The sequence below is a fragment of the Limanda limanda genome, chromosome 16, assembly GCF_963576545.1.
Source record: "Limanda limanda chromosome 16, fLimLim1.1, whole genome shotgun sequence".
Classification (NCBI taxonomy): domain Eukaryota; kingdom Metazoa; phylum Chordata; class Actinopteri; order Pleuronectiformes; family Pleuronectidae; genus Limanda; species Limanda limanda.
The window spans coordinates 10,447,772-10,467,894 of NC_083651.1; the positions used below are offsets into that span (position 1 = coordinate 10,447,772).

General features: G+C 43.4%; 1 long non-coding RNA gene across 1 annotated transcript; it reads right to left on the reverse strand.

Annotated features, from left to right (window-relative positions):
• Window positions 1-2,373: 2,373 nt before the first annotated feature.
• Window positions 2,374-19,252, reverse strand: LOC133021999 (uncharacterized). Its single transcript, XR_009682994.1, has 3 exons — window positions 18,990-19,252; window positions 15,366-15,498; window positions 2,374-2,894 (listed from the first exon to the last, which is right to left on the reverse strand). It is a non-coding gene; the product is annotated as an uncharacterized LOC133021999 (long non-coding RNA).
• Window positions 19,253-20,123: the final 871 nt, after the last annotated feature.

Here is a 20,123-nt window from a genome sequence, read left to right on the forward strand (position 1 = left end):
AGACTGTGATACCTAATCAAGTCAGCGCTGACAGGAGTTCTCTCGCTCCGTCTCTCTCTCTCTCTTTCTCCTTTTTTCAATTTTTTTTTTCTCTTGCCTCTTCCTCCGACGTGACATCCCAATGAGTGTTAGTGCTGAATACTTGATGACACGGAAAAACAACAATGCCACTCTTTTAACAGCAAAACAACAACCTCTGCGGCCCACACGGCAAACGGAGACATATGCGCAAAAACATGTTTCTTTGCTTAATTTCTCCTCCGTTTCCCCCCCACTTGTCCCTCTGCCCTGACCCCCAAATTAGGTTTACTGTGCTGTGCATGTCATTTGTCCACTTCTCCTTCCTGTTTGCAGCTAGTTGGCCTCCAGTGCTTTGTGTCTATGAATGCTAACGTGTCTTACCTTGCCCTGGGCGAGAAAGAAAGAGAGCCTACCTGGTGTTTGGCTATTCTGCTGCGGTGGTCTCTCTGGAAACCTCAGACAATAACACGCAACGACTCTCACGGACGCACACACACACACTTGCGAGCACACACTCTTGACAGTCAGGCCGGGGGTCTCACTGGCACCGGTTGTCAAAAACTGAATAACCGCTTGTCGGGTGCATGTGTGCGCCGACCATGTGGTGCCCTTCTCGATGAGAAGACGGCTAAAATGGCTGTTGACATAAGAAAACAGCAAACTCACTGCTCGGACTTGGACTCTCTCGGTCCCTCATGTCATTATATCACAATACACGGCACAATCAACATTCCACATAGTGATAGTAGAAAGAAGGAGGGCGGGGGGGGGGGGGGGTGTCAATCAGCAGCCTGAACTGTGAAAACCACAAAGAAGATGTCATCAAACAAAAATGCTTAGGTACACACGCTGAGAGATGGCTGCTAAACATAGGGGGTAGGGCACTATTGAGATGACATCAGGGACAACCTCTCAACAGCTGCATGGGAGTGCCGTCTGTTATGGAGGACGGGAAATGGAGGGCAATACAAGGGAACACTGATAGACTAACAGCAACACGGGGAGGGGAGTCGTCACCCGTCTAAGCATGTGCTGATTGAGCCTGGCTCTTTTTAACCAGCAGGCCTTTGGAGACCTGGTAGTTGGCAGCGGGGTCACCAGAGTACCAGCGGAGACACGGCGCTTCAAACGGCTCGGCGCTCTTTATCGAGCAACTGCGTGTTGCGCGGAATGCGTCGCGGCTGAGACTCACTCAGTCGTGGTGGGACCTGCTCTGATCGAGGTAACAGCTGGGATATGACATCAGCCCGGGGAGTGTTGGCCGTGTTTTCACTCACTGGAGCAATTCTGCTCTTAAAAGGTTCCATCAGTACTACTCGGGCGAGTTGCAGAGAGTCGCTTTTCATCTCTTTGGCTGTGCAATCCACCAGCTGGTCAAAGTGCCCCTCGGTAAGAAAGGACAGAGACGCCAGAGTGCTGCACTCATAAGTTGGCTCATTGTCTTCAGACGCTCTGGAGTGCACGAGTGAGATGTGAGCACTTGCGTGCATAAAAAAAATAAAGTGCACGCACACCCACACACACACATAAGAATCTTTTAACCATCGGGAGATCCATTTTTCCGTTTATGTCTGCTCTTAAGACTGTAAGTGAAACCAAATGGCACCTATCTCTTTCGTCTATGGCTTGCTATGGCTTTCGTGCGAGACATGTTTTGGCAACATTTCCCAAACTCTGGTTTGACCTCTGTGCAGGTACTTGTGGATGAATTTTCATGAGTGGTTCTGAACTGTGCTGTGCTTTTTGGATTCAGCCTCCAGTCACAGTTTCCATCAGGGGGCCTCTTAAAAAACACTAAACTTAACCTCCTCGAGAGTACACACTGTGAATTAGCACTTGAATATTTCTAACATAAAAATCCCTTTTCTCCCCGTCTTCTGTCCAAGTATCTTTCCACTGTGACACCAAGGGACCAATTGAGACAGAAATCTATTTGCTCGGCTCTGTGGTGTGTGTGAGTCTAAGCTGAACACAAAGCACACATCGCCTGGAGTGAATAAATCACCAGGGTGGAAGAAAAGAATGGTAGGGGAAAAAAAAGTAACAGGGAAAACACAGCTACAAAGCAGCTTATCACATTTAGCATGTGCTTATTAGGCCCCATGCCTCCGCATCGGCCGCGGAGAGATTGAGTTGAGCTATTTGAACTGGTTCAGACTGATGGGGAGTCTGGGGTATTCTGATGAAATGCAGTGACATCGTCAAACTCACAAGGAGCCCTGCTATTTGGGCTGCTCTCTGGGTAAATGGGGAAAAGTATATATACCTCACAAATATGCCCATTTTGCTGCATATTTTTGAAGCCCAGTGAGCGTTTGCCTTGGAGCCTAAAGGGGCTGTTGGCAGCCTGGATTAATTCTGACAACTTTTATATCAGTTCTGCTGTGAATGACTTTCAAAGTACGTCTTTGTGTTTGTGGCCCCTGGAAACCCATAGTAACCATTTCCAAAACAAAAAAACTCACGTTCTGCTTAGTGGTAACCCAGGGAAAACTAGATCTAACTGTAATATTTACTTAATCTGGAAATCATTGTCATTTTATTTAACTTTAGTCAGCCAGGCATCATGCTTGTTTGCTGCAATCTTTTATTTAGAGTGGGGGTTGTTTGGATTGTTTTTCAGTTTGTCTCCCAATCAGAACTCCATGGTCTAAAGGAGACAGCAATGTACTGTAGACTGCTCCTTCTTCTTCTCCTGGTAATCCACTTACCATGTTCCTGCTGTCCCGGCTGTGAATCCCATCACACCTCCCTGATGTCCTCAGTGGTCTTGGATCCTGGCCTGGACACACATTGGCACTGCCTGGAGGAGAAGGAGAATGAGCCGGAGGCAGGTGAAGCAGGAACCGGCACTGGATCTTGACACTGCAACACTGTGGAAAGGTCACAGGAGATGAACCAGGAGTTTGAAACGGAGTCAGGCCCAGGGCTCTAGTGTAAACTTTCACAGCAAATCCACCCCCTGAGCCTTTTAGTTTAAATTTGATCATCCGTTTGGCTCCGTATTACCGCCACTTCCTGCGTTTGTTCGTCCGATACTAACCAGAATAATGAAAAACACACTGATTTCCACTGAATTTTATGAAGGACATTAGGCAAGGATGAACAAAAAAACGTTACCTGATATTTATGTGCAATTTGTTACAGATCGAAATAAATATGTGTCTGAAATCGAATTTAAAACATGTGATTTCATGAGGGGACTGTTGGGCCTTAGCCAACTGGTTCCCTTTTGAGTTTCCCACTTTGTTTCACCAAGCTACAGATGAAGGCTACCTTCTTCTGATCGTAACAACCGCTGGAGAGACGAGATGTGAGACTACATTGAGACTGTTTTTGCTTCTGTTATTTTTAAACATTAGAGGATGCATGTATTTAAAGGAAACTAAAACTGCACATGCAAAGGGACTCCAATTGTTCTGCTACACCCCTGGTCAGGCACAATGTGACTTAAACAGCGCTGATCCCAAACGTTTATGTTGTGTGTTCAAATCCTTCTGTGAGAGCTTTTAGAAGAAAGGCAACGACTGACCCAAATTAATCCATAACACCGTGGCTGTTCCTGAAATCAGTTCACACACAACCACCGCTTTAAATCAAAAACTCCTTCAGTCTTTTGACTTCCCTCAACACCGGGCTAATGCTGTAGGTACCGCACAGTAGTTCTGCCTCATCAGTTTTAAACATTCATGGCAGGTTCTCACAACATCTACCCGTCCTCTTAAGCCTAAAAGGAATCAACAGCATTGTGACTGTCTCGGGCAAACTTAAGCTTCCCTTTGTTTCTTTGCCAAAATAGGGCTCATTGGGGAGTCGCATGTTACTGCAGCCCGTTCTCACGTCATTGCCCTGTCATACAGAATAAAGGGCCTTGGTCAGGGCTGCGGAGAGAGCTCACCTGTACCAAATACTTTAAGTCATGCAGTAATTTACCCAGAAGGAGAAAGAGGGAAATAATTACAGTTCTAGCTTTGTTCTCTGATAAAAAACGATGTTAATCCTCCCAACACCAAACTTGGTCGGAGGTTTGATCTGATCACTGTTGAAGAGACTAATTGTTTTCTGTTTGCCGTGGCAGAATGTACCAGCATACAGTCATGAACAATATCCTGTGATTTACAGGAAGGAGATTTACTTGTACATGTACATTTTCTCTTCTCCTACTTTCCTAAACCAACCCCCCCTGCTTCCCTCCCCACATTGATCAGAAGAAAGTTTTACAAATTTTGTGTGTTGAGACTAGAGCACCCCTCAGCCTGCCCACCCCCACCCTCCCACCCTGCCACCAACAGCCTCCGTCAGCCCCCTTGGTTCATTAGTCGACCTTTAGCCACCGAACAACAATTAGGCCTGTCGTTCGCTCGCCGGGCTCGACTGTGCGGCGAGGAATAGTCCCTGACTAATGATTGGCTAAAGAGACCTGACAGCATGTTACAGCCACAGCTGTAATTGAATACAAGCTCTAACAAGCCTTTGAACAGGAGGAAGAAATATTTCATAAGCTTGATGCAATTTGGTGGGCGCCTGTAATGAAAATAATGAATGTGATTCCCTCACATTTCTAACTTATAATTGATGTTTTTTGGGGGGAGAAATAATAAAACAGATGGAGACAGGCACAGAGAGCGAGTGATTTGAAGATTTTTGATCCCTCTTCCCTTCCGATGTGGAAAAAAATGATTTTCTGGGCATTTTGTAGCTGTTTACATACCAATTTGTTCTGTTTTCAGCGTTTATAACAAGACTGATGTTTTGCTCTTCGAAACGGCCACTGATACCTCAAACACGGGGCACATGACAAGCAACTTATTATTTCATGAACAATTCACATCCCAGGCTCGATCCTCCACACGACACTAATTGTCCCGATACTTGTTTTTGGGCGGTGCTGTCCGTTGGGATAGCTCTGAGAGCCCGGCCTGCTTACAGCTTCTCCTGCCCGGCCGAGATTGTGTTTTTCAAGCACACATTCCCAACTATAACTCTTTCTAAAACATGCACTAAACCGAACAAGCTACAAACACATATTTTGATTATTTAGCTATGCCCTTATCATCATTTTGTGAATAATTTGTGAATAATTCAGCTATGTCATTTGCCGGATACAGCAAATATGCTCTCTGCGAATTTCGCAAAAGTTGGAGTGGAGCGAGGGGAAAGTTTTTCAGCGCTCACTGTGGCCGGAAATTGGGACAAGAAGAAGAAAAAATTGGGCATCAAAGGCGAACACAATATCAGAGTCCAGTAATCAGGACATCCGCATTAGACAAATGGCACCGTGCAGGCAAATGAAAGGCTCAAATGATGAATTGGACCAAATTACATAGAAAAAAACAATCAAATATTAAAAGAGGGCACACCACTTTCCCCTCTGATATCAAGGGTACACAGCCAGTAATCACACGACTGAAATGTTCATCATTGCCTCCATTTAGTGTAAGAGTAATAAAAGACATGTCAGGGCTGCGAGAAAGAATCCCGGCCTGGCCTCTCATTACCCACAGGGGACAGAGAGACTCTTGGGCCTAATAAGGACAGGATTTAGGCAAATCAGGTCGTTATGATAATGTGGCCGCTGATAATAAGGCACTTTTGCTCTTGTTTGTTTTCTTATTTTGTGGCATATTTACCCTGCGTTGCCACTGAGCGAAAAACAGGGAAGCATCCGATTGGTTCTTTTCTTTGATTTTAATTCTCCGAGCAGAGCAACCCTTGATGTGCGCTTTCAATTCACCAGCGATAAAATCAAGACAGGGCCTGAATATTTAAACGTGGTCTTCTTTGCGGCTTATTTTATAGGAGTTTCGAAAAGGCTTTGTGTTGATGGTAGTCTATGGAAGTAATTACCTGTGAAATTTGAAGTTTTCTAAAGTAGGTTACCGTCTGAAAGTTAACAGCAGTTGACACAGCAGGTGATGCATTGGGTGTATGTTTCTGCCTATATTTAATTTATGAGAAGCTTCATAAACAAAGAACAAAGACTACTGAGCTGCGGAGCTTCACTGACTATCAGCTGAAAGTCAGTGTTTGGATAGCTTTGTCCAGTTTTAAGATGTTTGGTGAGAGGCTTACAGAGGATGCATTTAAACAGTTCCGCCAGACAACTCATGTGGAACGGATTTATAGTCCACGTCGAAAGTATGCAGAATTAATATTTGGCGTCCGACCTGTGACCTTTTCAATCCCCTGTCAATTCCTGCACAAATACACGAAGTCTGGAGCCTTCAGGTGGACGGTTGGGTGGAGTTGGAGTTTGTTAAATGCTACATGAACACAGACGACAGCAGAAGTATCGGTGGGAGAATGGGTCCACAGCAGAGTTCACAAATGAGCGGGGTCGAAAGAGACAGATATCAACAGCAAATAAAGGCCTTATTGTTATTGTTGTTTACGGACAGAAAAGTCGGAAAACTTTATAATGGAAAATTGTCATTGAATCAAAGCCTGAGATAATTTAAATCCAGTAGCTGTGTTTTTAAAATTCTCACTTCCATTGCACGGTAACTACGGTAAACTTTGGTATGGTATACTGCATTAATATGTTTTAGTTTTAAAACTGGTCACTATTGCTATGTTTACACCTGGCATCTATATTCAACCATGAGTTGTCAAGCCCATGAAGCGGGTTGGGGGCTAGAATGGGGACTAGCTGGGCCAAATCGCATTGATGGGCTGAAAAACTGTCGGATGACCAGCCTGCACATGGGGCATGGTAAGCAATGTTGGTGAAGATTTTTAATTGTAAGATTAATAAAATGAGGCTTGATTTCAATAACAAGTTTATCACTATCATGGTGAAACTCTTTTCTGGAGGGAGAGTAGGTTGAAAATCTTCTTAAAAATATTGACCTGAAATAGCCAGGCCCTACTTATGCATTTTTTTTTTACAATAAATTCTTTAGTTTCAGTACTCACCAATCAGAGCAGGCCCATTTTACAATATGCATGTTAGCATAAGCAGCAAATCATTCCTTCGGGCTGTCTGCCAAGAGATTTGCTGAGCTCATTAACACTCTCACGAGGTCAACTCATTTGATCCTAGTGGTCATATAGCTTTTTTCTCACAACACAACCCGGAACAAAACGTAACTTTTTCACTCTAACAGATCAACAACAGCTAAACCAACACTATTCTTCTGTGTACTATGTATGTTTTGCCTGGTGAAAACATGAAAACACAGCAACTTTTATGGGGCACTAGTGAGGCTTTAGACTTTTGGTGCATTTCCACAGACATGGAGCGAGACCCAGAGGGAGACAAAGACGGAATAACTGCGAGACACACGCAGCCACTTTGCCACAGACAAAGGCAAAACGCAGAGAGGACAGAATTAATTTGACAGTGGATAAGTGACAGCCACTTTAGTGCTGCTCTTTCTTCTCCTCTCATACCCCATCCCAAGTCCCGCTCCTCTCTTAATTGCACGGCGGACATCTCCGAGCACGTTGGGGAATTTCAGCCACGATCTGCCACAGATTAACAGTCACAATGCGCTTTGTTGCTGCTTTATTTGCATGATAATTAGTTGGTGGCGGTGTGCGTCCTAATTTATTTATTATTTCGCAAATATAGGTACACGGGGAGAGGGAAGGAGCGAGCCGGAGACGGAGCGCGAGAGAAAAATAGGACAATGTGTATTAATTAAAGTCATTAAAGGATTGACTGAACTTTGCCTTGATGTGTTTATTCAATTAATAAGCAAAGTGGCAGATGACTGTCGGACTTTTATAACGATTAATTGTCTCGTTTTCGTTAATTTGGGCTCATTTATCTTACACACATCCTCTTAAGAGTTCACATCAATCTTAACCCATTTCCAAAAGAATCTTGCACTCTTCAATTTTGTTTATTCCAGTGGATTTTTTTTTGTAACTAATATATCAAATCATTTTAATTTGACTATTTGCTTTTTTTAATTTACTGATAATATTACTTGACTGGAATTGTACAACAAAATAAATTGCCTCCACAAAGTCATCTATAAAAAGTTCTTCAGCATGTCACAAAATGATTCATATATATTTTTGTAGAATTTCAAGAGTATTAAACAAGTAGTAGGATGATGCCAAAAACAATAAATGCAGCAGCTCATCCAGAGGGCATGAGGAGTCTCTGTACAAGTCACCATCCCATGTGACACAGTTTTCTTTGTCCTCTTCTTTCTCTTCCTGCTTCTTAACTTAGGAACACAGGTCAGTGTCAACCACTCTCCGCCTCATTCTCTCCACCAGCGAAGACGTCTCTGAGGTTTGGACACGGGGGAGATGGAGCAGTTTGAGTTGAGTGCTTGGAAAAAATCTGAAACCCTTCTTTATTTGGCCTCCTCTGTATCCTCCTTATTCCCGGCGCATTGTCCAGGGGAACAAAGGGAACCATCTGATTCTGTGATAGAAGCCAATGGTTGGTAAGAGGTTTGATTTGAGTGTATTTGCCCAGAGAAAGCCTGAGGACGAGGGCCGATCGGGCTGGCGTTGGAATCGGGCTGTCAGCTGGCATCTAGCGATAATTGCTTCCCATGGCAGGACCCCGTCGGCCGGGAGAGGAGGAGCGCGGTGTGGAGAGTCAACGCGGGAATCCATTTTCACTGCAGCCAGGTCATAATTGTTCCGTGAGCACGAGGATACTTGTTGCCAATCTGCGTGAGGGCCAAGCTCTGATTGACACCCATTGACCAGAGAGACCGGGGGATGGAGGGAGAGCGGTTTGGAAGGCCTTGAGTATCGCCACGATTGTCACTCAAAGATATGAAGTGCAGGAGAGAGGAGGGTAATGGGAAGGTGAGAGGGAAGAGAAAAGGAAAAGCAAAAAAAATCACGATTTATACGGTATGTTAGTTCAATTATCCTGCTCCTGTCATGATTGTTTCCTCCTTTCATTATTTATCCTCTCCAAAATCCAACTTTCTCCCTGGTAAACGATCATTTACACAAATCAATAAAGCACTAACCCTGAAAACAAGCAGCACCGCCAAATTTAATGATCTTCTCAGCACCATACTCTACAGGGGGAAATTTATATTTTATCCTCTTTAAGCTGCAGGAGAACTATTGATTAGTAATTGATAAGATCATCTCTTTAAATAGACACAGATGCCTGTCTGCTTTTTCAAAGAGATCCTTTACGCTGATTGTGATTACCGCATGGTCTATAGCTCAATTGGCTCCTGTGAGAACAACTTAACATTTGAAGCCCACCGCTCCGCTCCTCCTGTTAAGATGGCTCAGATGTGTTTGGGGGCGAAAGCACTCGAGGAACTTATCACTCACCTGTCCAAAGCTAATTCCGCTCGGTGTCAAGCATGGAATTGGATTTAAGGACGGAGAAGTTTCTCAGGTCCGTCTGCTGTCAGCAGGTCCCAGTGCCCTTCTCGTGTGTCACTTTATCCCTGGGTGAACATGTTAAATTCCTAACAGGGTATAAGGCACCATCACAGGCTATCTGAGGTCCTGGGCAAATCTCTGATGACACTCTCTATTCCCCATATACCTCACGACTTTGGACCGGGATCCTCGGATATCAGCACATTGGACAGGGATTGGGAATTCATTGGAGATCCTGACCCTGTCACAGTGATATCCTATTATCTGTCAGACAGGTGATCGAGATGAGCGCACTCTGGGTAGGATTAGACAAGAGCAGATGCTTCAGAAGAACTGTCACTGATATGAATCCTTGAATCAAGCAGGTCGCAGCTTTTGTATTCTCTGTGGCTTCAGTCAGGTTTGTTTTACCACTCAGCTGCGGTTCCATCCACACAACGACAGAATAATTGCTCTGGTAACAGTGCTGTTTGGATCCCGGTGAGGGTCAAGGGTGAGAGATTACCCTGAAATATTTTTCCCAGAGAAGAAATGGCTGCCTCAGTCGTCAGCTGCAGCCAGCTCACTGCTTAGCCTTGAGGCATTCAAATTGACAGGTCTCATTATGTGTGAACTCCCAATATTCCCCTTCGGATTCCGCGGCCTGTCAGTCTCCACCTGCCTGTCCATCTCGCCGCCGCAACACCCCGGCACCCACTCACTGACAACCATCTCCTAACCGACTTTTGGACTTGGAACGAGCTGCCGAGAGGGAGCGTGTGTGTTTGCGTGTGTGTGTGTGTGTGTGTGTGTGTGTGTGTGCACGTGCAGGTGCAGGTGGGGGCACTGGCAGGCGTTGTAGAAAGAGCCCCGGCTTTCGGCTGACAATCTGACAGGGGTCCGCTTGTAAACAAACTGCAACAACCAGTGTGATCTAACTATAGCATTGTACTGCAAATTAGAAGGGTCTCCACACCTCCCATGCATGCACATATACAAGCACCTACGTATAAATATATGCAGGTGCATTCACGTATGAGCACACACACACACAGGCATGATGGTACCTTAGCAGAATCTTAAGTACCTTATGCAAACTGTATGTTTGTTGGGGAGGTACAGGCAGAGCACTGATGAGTGGCTCATTATGGCAACACCAGCACTACACACTGGGTATCGCATAATCAAAGCCTGGGGGTACGTATTAATTATCCTTTTGAATAGTGATGAAATTTTAAAAAGCTTCTCCTTAAGGCTCACATCACGGATAGATGAAACAAAGCGCAGCACAGCTTGTGCGCCCGGGCTCACATGTGTTTTTACATCTGTTCAGGATATTTCAATTTGATGCTCAACAAGCTGAGACCGAGATTAAAGGACAATAATGTGTCATCCTCCACACAAGCATCTCTTCCAGAGCGAGTAATAGCACATCAGCAGGCAGGCAGGCAGGCAGGCAGGCAGGCGGGCGGGCGGCTCGGCTTCTGGAGGAAAGCTAGCTAACAGCCATCACAGGCGAGGTGGATCCAGTCACGCGTGTGACTCCTGCTTGTCTCCAGTCAAGGTTGCTGAGGCACCGTCTCTCTCCTTCACCTACACACGCACCACTTGACTGGGAGAAGAGAATGCAGGCGGGTGAGATGGGAGGGGGGGCGGGCGGCAGTTGTGTCGAGATTTGCTTGAGAGAAATATTTATGAGCTGATTTCTTTTTCTTTTTTTTTGAAAGAAAGCGTGTCTTTAATGAACATGTTTAAAGGTTGTTTCACCATCTATAATTTATATGCCAGGGCTTCGTCAGGGAAAAAAAAAGGGCCGGCGTCGGTTTGTACGCCTGAATCCCCGATCGAGACGGTAAAGAGCATCCGGAACATCTGCTTTGCCGGAGAGGTGTGAGGAGGTGTGACTGCTTGACACCGCTGTGGGGTGCGGAGGGACTCGTGGGATACCGAGGCATTGTGAGCGTCAGGATATTTGTTACCAGGCTGTGTGAGGAATGGCTGATTGACACTCATTGACCAGAGATACAAGAGGATGGAGGTTTGGAAAGGCCCTGGATATCAGCCTGACTGTCATTCACGGAGGAGGAAGGATCGGCACTCACTTTAAAACATTTCTGTAATTATCTGCTCTACATTCTGACTATGTCCTCCTTGCAGATCTGATGCTTTCAAACTTCAGCTTCCTTCCTGGTGAACCCCCATCAATAAAGCAGTAGCCCTAACAACAGGGACCACAGGGAAGCAAAGTTAATTTTCTTTCTCCATCTTTTTATCAGGGAAATGTATCTTATCTACTTCAAGCTACAGGAATGATCATTATTCCAACACGATTCATGTGATGAAACAGACTACTGTGGAAGTTTGCTTTGCTAAAGTGCCATTAAAGGGATGCTGCAGTGCAGAAGTATTGTTCTGTGAAATAACCAAAGACCTATTAAAAACAGACAGCAGAGATATCCTGACTTTAAATCAGTCGTGTCAAAATAACTCTGACAACACAAGTCCGTTTTAAGCATGAACTGACTGACCAGTTTATTAGGCACACTGCACAGTTATGAGGTGGTGATGTCCGAACCAGGGGGAAATGGTGCCGAAGGAGATACTTCAATTCTAATACTCAATAAAATAAAATATTAAATTTTGTTTTAAAATAAATTCACACACTGAGTCAGCTTCAACACCTGAAGAACCGTAATTGCAGTTAGTTAGCAAGCAAGCAGAGGAAATGATAGACAAACAGTAAATCTAATCTAAGTTAATGCAAAGTTAAAGTAATGCTAAAAGTACGCTAATGGATTCAAGTTGAAATAATTTGTTTGTCCATTAGTTAATTTAAGGGCCATACACAACACAAAGGTTCAGCCAGAGGGAGCTGACTGTAAGGCTAAAGTGAAGAGGTAAACAGATAAAGATTATAAATTAACTTAACAGTTTGGATAATTGAAACCCCCTTAACGCAAAGCATATTGATAGTTCAATTCTATAGGCTAATAAAGAAGTTGCAATTTACTGTTTTATGGAATTAATAATAATATATAATATCCAGGTTTTGATTAATTCAAATGGAAGATGACATGTGGCCTTGATGAAGAGTTAAGACTCATGTGAGAGGGCTGTGATTGAGGTTAATCCAGTACAACAGACCTGACATGAATCGTATCTTTTTGAGGCTTTTTCAATGAGACATTGATTAACCTGTGGTTATTTTTTAAGCCTGTGATAGTGTCGTTTTGAATCACACTAACATCCATTCATCCATCGGCTACACTGCTTGAGGGTCGCACGGGGGCCAATGGACTGCAGTGTGGCAGTCAGGTAAGTCAGTGCACACCTGTGCTGTGTGTGTGAACAGGATCACGTTGCTTTGTGAGCTTCTGAAAGCTCGGATTTCCCCTGAAAGAGAAAATATGAAACTACTTTTGCAGGCGAACGATATCAAAAAGACAAGGAGCCATGACAACGTGCATCAGACCTCCTTTGGTTCAACAGAGCAACGTTTGTCTGGATGTCTCCTTCTATGACCAGAGTGGATGATCTAATCGCCCGCCGCTGCTGCAGATCCACCCTCAGTGATGACAGCATGGGTGAGCAGGTGAGGTCACAGCCAATTGTCACTAATAGGAGCGAGATCAGCCGCGGCACTAGCAACTGTGCAGGAAACTCTAACCTTATTATTTACAAAGCTGCACCTCGAACCTTATCAGTCTCAAACGGAGGTTTGCCTTCAGCGCGCGGCTGAGCAGAGATTATCCAGTCATAAAAAGACGAGAGAGGAAAACAAGGTATACTGTAGCTGTCAAAATTTCATCCTGTCTGAATTTCTCCTTTACAAGTGCCTCGCTATATGTAAACACAAGCACCCACCCACACAAAGACACACACCCAGATACGCAGCCACAGAAAAAAGTGCTCACTCAAGTACACACTGCGCTTCCTTCCAGTCAAGGATGTTGGAAAACCTGTCAGACTCCCACAAAGAAAAGCAAATTTATTTATTTATTTGAGTTCAGAGTAATTACAGGCATTACCACGGTGCTTGGCTGTGACATCTCTTTATAAAATCAGGTGTCAGAGTGCGCCAAATCGAGACGTGCCGGGGAGGAAATGTGACTCTTTTCTTCGTCTAATCTCTAATTAAATTAAATAGGTGGGCACTTTTTTTCCCTGCATTTGCTCTCTCTCTCTCTCTCTCTCTCTCTCTCTCTCTCTCTCTCTCTCTCTCTCTCTCTCTCTCTCTCTCTCTCTCTCTCTCTCTCTCTCTCTCCTCTCCCTCTCTCTCTCTCCCTCGAACCTCCCATCACATGAGTGGATAGTGGATAAGCTTCGCCTGAAACTGCCAAGTGTACGTCTCGATACCATGAAAAAATTCTGCGTGTCAGCACTTCCATAATTTTTCGGTCCTGAGGAATTTCTCAATATGACTGCACAAGTACACACAGCAGCAGCTCAAGGAAAACACCAGAGCCGAGAATCCAATTGAAGGTATTTGTTTCCATTTCCGGCTATTTGGCAAAGATGAGACTAGATAAATATGTTATTCATTCCTGCCAAACACAGTGGCTTCTGAGGAAATGTGTTACTCTTGCCTCTTTTCTTTGACTCTAAATAATTGAACAGAGAGAGGAAGGCCTCTGCAGGGTTCATATTGAGTTTTTTACTGACTTTCCCCACATCTGTTCCTACTGGCTGTCTCCCTTCACAACCACACACACACACGCACACGCACTCCCCCACACGCACGCACGCAACCATAAAGATTCACACCCGCACAGATCAGATGACAACACAGCTGTCTGAAGCGCACAGGCTTTGAGCTTTTGACAAAATAAGCAAGATGAAGACGAGCGCAGGTACAATATGGTCAGACTCCGCTGGGTTTGCGGATGCTTACACTCCTCCTCCTTTAGCACGAGCACCACCAGGCGCCCCAGGGCCCTGACAGAAAAGATATGACATATTCAAAAAAAAAGAAGGGGGAAATGAAAACAACTTCCCCCATGAAGACGAGAAAAAGCCTGTGTTTTACATCTCTCTCACAACGACAGCTTCAGGGACAGTTTATCTGCGAGAGACAAAGATACTTTGACATTGTCAGCTTCTGTCACCGACGCTACCAATGGTTGCTGGCGAGGAGTCGCTACGGCAAAGCGGCCTGTTCCTCTCGCGTTGATCTGTGTGTGTGTGTGTGTGTGAGTGTGAGACTGGGAAAAAGCTGGGTCTTTTGTGTGTGTGTGACTTGATGTCTAGAGGCCTTTATGATAATGAACACTAGGTCTTCCCCCGCTAAAACATATCAATAAATAAAACATAGGAGCCTCTCCATTGTGGTTGATTCGCACACGGAAGCATGCACGGGCCTCTTTTAGCTCGCTGCCACTTTAAGGGAGTGTGGCTCGGCTGTGATACAAATACACCATCATAAACACTTAAGATGAACAATCCACCTGAGACCGAGAAAGCAGCCCTTTTATCCACCGAGAAGGAGAGCGATACATAATTAAGAGAGGAAAGTGTAAAGATGTAATTGGTATGTTGTGGATAATCTTGATTACCATTATTAAGTCGTTTTTAAAGATACATGACTCTGAGCCATATTTAGAGGACCTAACTTATTAATCAGGCAGCTGTTTGCCATAGCTCTTCAGAGAAATACACAAGAAGGTACAGTAATAACAGTGGGAGTGAATAACGAAGGGAGCTTTAATGGGGTTTAATGTTAAATTAATACTCAGGTTAGGGAAACTGAATTTAGGAGCTTTTTGTGGAGCTGAAAAAGTGATGTGTGATGATTAAACAAAAGCTTTATGAAAATCGCTGCAGGATGACGAAACGAAGCTGACAACTGGAATTAACAAAGTCAGAACCCAATTTAAATCACTGACTACTTGAAACAAAATAAATAAAAAAGATTTCTCTACTCCTACAACGGTGCCCACAGAGGGCCAGACAAATCCCCCCCCCCTGCGTCTCGGTAATCTCTGCTCAAGTTCATGTTTCTTTGTGTCTTTGCTCAGCGACTGCAGAGGTCACGATGTGGGTCTTACCCCCGGGTTTGAGGTGGGCTCTCAGGTGCTGTCTGCCGTCCAGGCTCGGCTCAACCCCCACATCCATCCCTCCATCTATCCATCCCCAGGCTCCTCTGCGGCTCTTCAAAGACTGCTTAAAAAGACAATGTGGCTGAATTGGGGGGAAAAAAAGAAAGATAAAGGAAGAGTAAACATTGATTACCTAGAAAACACTGGGAGGTGTTTATTTCCGGAGGCAGAATAGTTGTTCAAGGTAAGAGGATAAAAACCGGAGAAAAGTGATATCTAAATGAACCGTTTAACGATCGGGTTAAAAAATACAACACATTAGTGGACAAATGACCACGTCTTAATTTGTAAAATCATTTTCTTGTATGTTACCCATCCTTTAACAATATAAAAAGAAAATTATATTATAGCCTATTAGTTAAAATCGGGGATACTCTACCGAAAGGTTGGGTTATACAAAGTAAAAGGAGACAACTTTAGAGCTCATGGTCGAGTGGAGGAGTTGAAAAAACAGTGTACATTGATAAGATCATAGTGATTACAAAACCTGACGGAAACATATGGTAATAATACTCAAAATGTTCTTAACAATCTAACATTCCTCTCTCTCTTAATTCTCCTGCCATATTCCAAATGATGTGAACTTGTAAATGTCACATCTAACTGACTCTAAATTTACCATATAGATTATATATAATGTCCCAAGTCCCCAAACACTTGCATGTTAAGAACAGAGCTTGACTTGAGCTCTACAGCCTTTGTGGTGAGGCTTGTCATAATAGTCATACTGCCCTCCATTGGTTAAAACACGCATTACAACAACAGTGCAGGGTTGAAGCAAGTATTGATGTTCCAGTTTGACTAATAGCATTCAAGCTTGTTGGAATCAGGTGAGATTAAATCACTGACGATAGAGAGAGACTTCATTTTGATAAAGCTCACTTTTCTGAAATGCTGTAAATCATTACAATTAAGAACAACTTCGAAACATGTATAACTCAGACAAGTTCATATCTTTTAAAAATATAGCGTCGTTGTAGTTTGGTGTGATTGTTATTAGATGTTGGCTCTTGAACTTGTTTTCTTTCCTTGCTTGCATCCTGTCAATGCAGCCTCATGGGCTAAAGTCATGACAGCTCCACTGTAAGTACAGTAAGTAAAATCATTAGAGGATAATTAATTGCAGTAACCATAGCAGTTTGTCTGGGCTTATATGCAAGCCAATTCAAGTTTTCAATAGTGTTATATATATATATTATATGCATTAGAAGCACTCACTGAAGAAAGTACTGAAATATATTTATATGGGGGATTAGAAAATAATAATTGTCCTAATAAGTCCTCATCAATGTCAAAGAGGCTCCTCAGACTTATGTGGTAGAAGAGGAACTGTACTGCATCATCTTTCACCTCGGAGAAGTGATTTAAAGACATCACTGGGCTCTTTTGCTTGTGATTTCTCAAATACCAGTGAGGTGTGAAGTCATTCTTAAGTTCCTCTGCAGAAAACAAGCATACACCAAGCCATATGTAGGTAATTCAGTGAAGCGCTGAAGCATGTGAAAACTTAGTAGTTTTAAATATTGCGACATAAATGTTTAAAAAAGCTCAGGGCAGATTTGCCATTTTGCCTGCGGAGGATGTGTAGCTGGTTGTAAAGCTGGCAATACAGTAGTAAAGTAGCAGATGGTTTTTGTACTTCTATTTCCTTTATTTATTTACTTTCTATTCCCTCTAATGTATTTGTGGAAGTTTACAAACCTCTAATTGTAGCTACTGTATCAGTGAGCCATCATCAGTCACTGTAGGGGGGCTTTTTGAAAGTATATGTTTGGACTGGAGCTATATACAGTGAAATAAGTGACTATATATTCAATCATAATAAACTGTCCTTGTCCTGATCAAAGCTACAGCTTAATAAAGCCTGGCCTAATAAAAGTTGTTCATTACAAGCAGGAAAACACTGAATATTCTCTCTCTGTGTCATGTTCGGTGCATCTTCTGCCAACTCAACCCAAACACAGCCATATGTAGAGGTATCTCTGCCAACCAGTCAAGTTGCAGTTTACGTCTGTCAATTATACTACATGTAATAAAAACTTTGAAAGAATATAAACAACTTCATTATGAGTTTTCTTATAGTTATTGTATAAATGTTCAATTAAAAACACCAAAATCTAATTTGTTCATCCTCATATCAAAGTTTACCAATTGTACCAATTCCCTTCAGGTGTTTCGGAGATATTTGTTCATAAGGACGGGACAGAGGGATGGATGGAAAACTTCAATTCAACAAAGACGTTGAAAAAATATTACGTGTATTTTGTCATAACTCGTGTATAAATTCTTGAGTTATGGCCAAAACATGTTTTCTTCTCTCAGAGTAGCCTTGACCTTTGACCACCAAATTATAATTTGTTCATCCTTGACTCCAAGTGAACATTTGTGCCAAAATTGTAGCGATTCTCTCCAGGCCGCTCCTGAAATGTTTAGTTCATGAGACAAAGAAATGTGTTAAGTGAGGTCACAGTGACCTTGACCTTTGATCAGCAAATTCGAATCAGTACAACCTGGAGTCCAAATGAATATTTGTGCCGGATTTATGAAATTTGCTGCTGAATCATGTTCCCAGGACCGGAGATCACAGGGAACTTGATTCATGGCCTTTGACCCCAAAAATCTATTCAGCTCAGGAAGAGTTTGTTCTAAATATGAAGGGATTCACCAGGACAGCAAGATGTTTTGTGAGGTCGCAGTGACCTTTGACCACCAAAAATGTATTGCGAGTGAAGAAATGTTACTGAGATATCACTCAGAGTGGGCCTATGATGATCATAACTCCTCTACCCAAGGTGTCGCCAGCCCAGAATCACATAATAACTGAGTAATGAGCTAAAGAGCTGAACTTTGCACAGTTTTTCGTGGGATGTGCTGTTGAAAAGTAAGATTATAAATGTGCCAGAATCGAGTTGAGCAGCAAAAAATGTCAGATTCTAATCTTTTTCTGACACTGTTGATCAACACCCATAAAAATGGTAACAAACCATGACCTATAATAAAAAGTGGGTTGTGTGAACCACACTTTAACAGTTAAAACAGCTGTTGTAAAGTTATCATGAGGTGACTGGTAGAAAAGCTGACTTCTGTTTGGGCTTTACTGGTGAACGCTTTGGACTTTGTGTAGCTGTCTGAGAGGCCTGACTGGAATAATGAGTGGCTAACGTCTGGGAGGCAAGCGGAGGGGAGCTGATTCAAGAAACTGGTCATGTTTAGGATATTGCCATGATTGAAACCAGATGGTACTGAGAAAACATACACTTTTCATTTTTCATTACATACTCATTTGGTGAAAGCCTGTGGATAAAACATCCCACCCTTTTGAAGGCTGGTCTTAAAATCATGTCAAACTGCCGGCAATGAATTTCTCAATGGAATCTATAATATAATACACTGAGGGCTGCAGTTTATGAGGAACCTGGCAACTCTACCACAGTTCTGTCAACAAACTCGTAAGCCCTGATGAAAAACGCCCAATGAATCAGGCCAAGTTCATTCTCCTCATTCACTGAATCAAAGGCCTGGACATGCAGTCAACTCCGCAACTGGAACTTGTCTTGAATAAAAGCCACGTACCACCTCTGTGCACCCATGTAATGCGTATGCCTATGCACATACAGGCCCAGTCCCTGAGGCCCGGGAAGATGGTTTGGCAGGGGATCACGAGGAACAGGTCAACATGAAGAGCAGGGGAAGGCAAGGCAGATGGAGGAGTCAAAAGAAACCCGGAGAAGTCTTTGAATCCGCTGGAATTCCTCTCCTCCTCCGCGGCTCCTCTGGGAGGCGTCAGGAGCCTGTGGAGAGAGCGAGGTAAGACGGGGCCTGTCAGGAACAAAGCTCCGAATTCACATGATATGTTTAGCTAAAAGGGTGAAAGAGAAATGAATCAAAGCTTGGCGGGATCAAAGAAACGCAACAATAAAGTCAAGGCGGTTGCCATGGGACCAGCAGGAGATGCATATCATTTATAAGTTGTTCTTCGGCTCCGTCAGATGTGGAGGGAATTGATTGTTATTGTTTGGAGGATGAACTGCTGCTGGAGGGGGTTAAGAGCAAGGGTCATCATCGCACAGTGAGAGGAAGATATCTGCTCACTTGTTTTAAACAGCGGCTGCCTGTGATCAGTGTCAGAGGCCGCCGCCGATCCACCTTCAACTCGTGATAACAGACAACAAGACAGACACAAAGACAACTTTGTCAACCCCATAAATATCTCATCGGCACAAACCATTGATAGGCTAAACATTTGTTTTGCATCTTACACTGTCAGAGGTTACGATCATTGTTACTGTTTGAATGTGAAATCAAATAGACTTAAGCTGTTCACTAGAGACTTTCATTTTCATTCATGCGGCGCAATTTTCAAATGAGGATTGTCGAAGCGGCGCTCTGGCGAGGACTAGGCTGGTTCACCTAAATTACAAATTGCATAATTAGTCAATTAAGGTAGTGGTTTCTTACCACGCAGATCATTTTTATACTTCGTGAATTTAAATAACACATCCTTAAAACATCATCTAACCCAATACAATAGAGGTGAATAAAATGTATTCAATGGAAATAAAATTCTTGTTACTCTGGATACTGATCAGTTTATTGGAAATGCATAAATGAAAATTGTTAAAGGCCAGCTGATTGTCAAGATATTAGTAGTAGCACTTAAATGGCACTTACCTATAGCACTTTATAGTTTGGCTTTCTTGAAGAAAA